Here is a 5,000-nt window from a genome sequence, read left to right on the forward strand (position 1 = left end):
GGTTATGGACCCGAATCCGTTAGTATGGAACATTTTCTTTTCCAAGTGAAATCCCCTAGTATATGAAAGAGTGAAAAAGTGCTTTCGTTGTTGTGGAAGAAGAAGCCTTCGTATCTTAATGCACGTATTTAATTTATTCGGAGCTATTAGAGCGGGATCCACTTTTTGGGGAATATGAGTCGAAGCAATAACAAGAATATTTCTAGTAGAACATCTTTCACAATCCCTGGAGAGATGGTTCACTAATAGACCGAGGGCTAAGTCATTCGACTCATTCACATCCAGATCATGAATGTTTGGAATCCATATTATGCAAGGAGACATTGCTTTTGCTAATTCGAATTGAAGGGTGATATAAAATCGGTCTATTTCCGGCATCATATCCATAGTTAGCCCATTCATCCTAGTTAGCAGTTTCAGCTCCGTATCAAGGTCACGATCGATATCGTCACTAGCATCAAGATTGTCACTATCATCAATATCGTCACTATCATCAATATCGATCTCATCAAGAAGAAAACCTTTAGGCTTGTTATCCAGGAACTTGTTCAGAAATACCGTAATGAAAGGAACATAGGAGTTTGTCGCTAGGTATTTGACCAAATAGGATCGTCCAGTTCCTATAGAACCTATCACTAAAATACCCCTAGAGGGGGATAAGGCTAAGCGGAGCGAAAAGGGTTTTCCATGAGATGGGAAATGAAAACTATTTTCCCCACACGAAGTTTGTGAATAAGTGATTGTCTGATAATGAGCAAGGAATATCCGTCTTTCTGCTAAACAGGATGGATTGAACTCATAATTCATTAGATGCTTTTTATGAATGTCAACTAAGTATCGTAAGTAAATTGCTCCCGGTTGTTCAATCATTTGATAACCAGAGTCATTCTTTGATAAACGATCACTATGAGTCAGACTCAATAGAATTTGATCAATCCTATTTTCTGTCGTTAAGGTGGAGAACTGAACCAAGAATTCTCTTTCTTCATCATCAATCGAATCACTGTTCGCGACCCAGGATTCTATTTTATCATCAATCCAATCCCCGTTCACGTTTTTTCTTTTTCTTATCAATGAATAGATCTCTTTACTTGTATGACTTAGATGTCTCGTATTTCTCGAAAAAGTGATTCGATTGATGGGATTTGGTATGAGATCGATGATCTCGATGAGATTGATATTCCAATCTTTCTTCTTAGAACGTATTGATTTGACCCCATAAGCGGGACCAAGCATGTTGCCGCCAGAAGCAGAACCCCGTATTTCTTCTAGAGAATCTCCTAATTGTTCCAGAGCAACTAGAAAGAGATTCTTTAACCAGAAAGAATTCGGTTCAGATGTAGGATACCTATCCAGAAGTTTTCGCAACTCAATCATAGATGATGGAATCATCAAAGATTTGACCTTTTCGAACTCTGTCTGTAACTCACTAGAGGCCCGGGAAACAAAGAGAAGATGTGTACGAACGAGATATCCAGCAACAAGAAGAAGGAAAAGGATTGAATAGAGGAACTCCCGAGCATTTGGCGATCTCAGATGTGTCGATATCAATGGTGACTCATTATTTCGATGAATCATTTCTTCGGACAGAAGAAGATTATGTAAACACTTACTCGAGATCTCACTTATCAGATTCCATTGTGGAAGACACAATTTTTTCTGAAGAATTCGCCATGATATACCTGATCCATGCATAATATCATGAAAAATGGGTACAAATTTTTGACTGCTACTTAGTATTGGCAATAGGTCTGAAAAATTAATAAAAAATATAAAAAATACGTCGCATTTGCGTTTAGGATTTAAGTTTACAATTGTTAGTAATTAAGTTTGTTTTACAAAAATGAAAATTACAAAAATAGGCATCTTTTGCATTTTTAGCATTTAATGTCCAATTGTACAATTTTATGCTTAATTATTACTTAATTGTGTGTTAATTGTTATTGGGAGATAATTTGCGCTTTTATAAATTAATTTAGTTCTATATGATAATTTAAGAATTTTTAGAATTTAGGTTTAGAAAAATAAAAGGAGAAAAGAGAGCAAAAAATAGAAGAAATCGGATTGGGCCTTTTCTTCAAATTTTAAACCAAATGCCCAGCCTTCCCCTACGACCCAGTCCATTTCAAACCGAGTCGACCCAGTCCATAACCCCAAAAACACAACACCCCTATCTTCCCATTTTTCACAAAACCAAACCCTAAACCTAAAGAAAACTACCCGCCCCCTCTCTCCATCTTCTCCAAAACTAAGATCCACCAAACGACCTCCCATGGCTGCCCCGTCGCTTCATCTTCCCCGTCGTCCCCTTCATCTTCCGTCAACACACACACAACACAGCCACCCTCACGTCAAGTTGTTGTTGCCATGGCCGTGTCCATGGTGTTGCTGCTCGACGTTGCTGCTCCGCCACCATTGCTGCCCGTTGCTGCTTCTCCTCCTTCACGTCGAACCACCATGAACGACATCGCCATTCCATAGCTGCCCTCGATGTTGTTGCCTTTTCTGTTTCACCATCCAAACACGCTGCCTGCTTCATCTTCTTCATCGAGCTTGAGCTCGACACCCATGGCTGCTGCTGCGTTTTGTTCTTCACCAGAGTTGTTGCCTTCTGCTTCGTTTTCAAATAACACCCAATGACCTTTTTCAGTTCTTCGATCGTCCGTTCGTGGTCGTCTTCAGCATCAAATTGTTTTGGTGCGATAATCACTTCCGGACAGATTTGTTTTCATTCAGGTTCTTCGTCGTTCCGATCCGGTTAGTTGGTTTAAGTTTTGTTTCTGTCCGTAATTTGTTTGATATTTTTCGGATTTGAAATCAGATATGTTTGATATTAATTTCATGTTCATCATTTTTTTTATCTTTCTTCAGTTTGTTTCATTCATTTTTCTTGTTTATTTTTAGGAAGAAATTGATTAGTTTAATTATAATGTTATTAGATTTAAGTTGAAGATTCAATTAATTATTTTTCAGTTTGTTTTATTAATATAAGAGGATTTAGTTTTAATATAGAAGAGTGTTAGTTTAAATCGCTTGAATCCGTTCTTTGTTGTTTAATTTAGATTTAATTCGTGTTCCTTTTTTTTTAAGTTCGTTTTAATCCAGTGATTTAATGTGAGTTTATGTTTTGGTTTTTAATTTTTTGATTTAGTTTGAATCATGTATCTTTGTTGTATTTTGTTGGATTTAATTTGAAGATCAATTGATTATTTGAGTTTAGTGATTTGAATCTGTTTATTTATTTTGTTTAAGTTTAATTTGAATTTGAGCTCATGATTTGAATATACTTATTTGTTATTATTGTTGAATCTGAAAGTAGATTTGTTGTTTAAAGATTGTTCAACCAAAATAATTCCAGTTGTTTCTTTGTTGTTCATCATATAGTTTGAGTTTGTTCATAAAATCTGATTAGGAATTGGTTATAACTGCTATATTTTGGTTAGAATTGATTAGCTGAACTTGTTATAGCTGACGGGGTAGATTGGTAAATTACAGTGTTTTCAGGGTCAAAATGGTAATTTCAGTAAGGTCAGAGGGGTATTTTTGGAATTAAAATTCTGAACAATTATTTATTTTGAGTGCTCTATCCATTAATATTAAAATAATCAATAATGGGGGGACAAGACATAATGGTGGGGAATAATGTATTTGTTTAATCAAAAATGGGGAACAAGACATAGTGGGATTGTGGGGGCTCAAGAAAAGTTGTTTAAGTAAATAATAATTCTATTTTTATGTAGTAGTGGGTTTGGTAAGAGAAAGTGGTTGTTTTATTAATTGATTAAAGAGTTGGGGATGAGGGATAAATGAACTTGATCAGATTTTGGGGGAGGGGAAAAAAGAAGATAGAGAGAAAAAAAAAAGGGAGCTGAATATTTAAGAGAGAGAAAAATTCCGAAAATATTAAGACTCCCAAAAAATACAAATAAAAGCATTCTGGAAATTAAAAGAGAGAGTAGTATACACCTGATATACAATTTAAATATTCTGATATACGGATTCAGAAATTAAGGGTTGAACATTAATTAGTCTTTCAAATCTGAAAAGATTCCCTTGGCTTCTGTCCGCTGATTGTTGTCGGTATTTCTGGATTTTATCTTGATTTTAAAATCTGTCACGGGTTTCTCGTTGCTGGTTGTTATTGGTTGCTGGGTGTTGTTGTTGTATGCTACTGAATTTCTGCTGATCTCCCTTTTCTTTACTTCCAATATCAGGTACACGACTGTAATACTAGCTATTGCAAGCTAATAATGTAGAAGCATGAATACATACGAAGAATGGAATTTTGAAGTGTTAATTTCGCTTTTTCTTTGTTTCTTTTATTGATTATATTTAGGCTATTTCATGTATTACTAAATAATAATTGGAATAAGAGAAAATAACATAAGTTAGTCTTTAATGAATTGGTTTGACAAAACGGGTTAATTCACTAGTTATGAAGGTTTTAAGATTATCAACAGTAGGTTAATCGTGAACAAGTAGCTAAATTTAGCTAAGGCATGAATTTAAACTAAATTTCGTGAATTAGGCATTAAGGCATGATTTGAGTTCAAACAAGATTAGAAGAACGTTTAAGTTTAATAAACTTTCTAATAAGCTTTAGTAATTATGGTTAAATCTAGTTTCAAATAGTTGTGAATAATTAATCTCAATAGTTTTTTTATAGCAATGCGAGTTTTAATCTAGCTATATTTGATTCTTTTGAATATTAGTTGTCGAATTTTTATTTTATTTATAATTTCGAAATTTTTAAGTGAAATTCCTTTTCAATCAATATTTGTATTAATCTAGCAATTAGTATGCCATGCTTTCTTAAATAAAAATAAAAAAAGCTCGTAATTAATTAGGATTTCTTTCTTTATTTTAGAGACTAATTTTAATAGAAAAATGTAGTCGCTTTAAGATTTGTCCATATAAAATAAATGAGATGAGCCTCGCCTAGTATAATGTATAGATTGCGGGGCCCTCACAAATGTATGCATTAATTATTTAGAACATCG

The sequence above is a fragment of the Nicotiana sylvestris genome, chromosome 2 (assembly GCF_000393655.2).
Source record: "Nicotiana sylvestris chromosome 2, ASM39365v2, whole genome shotgun sequence".
NCBI lineage: Eukaryota > Viridiplantae > Streptophyta > Magnoliopsida > Solanales > Solanaceae > Nicotiana > Nicotiana sylvestris.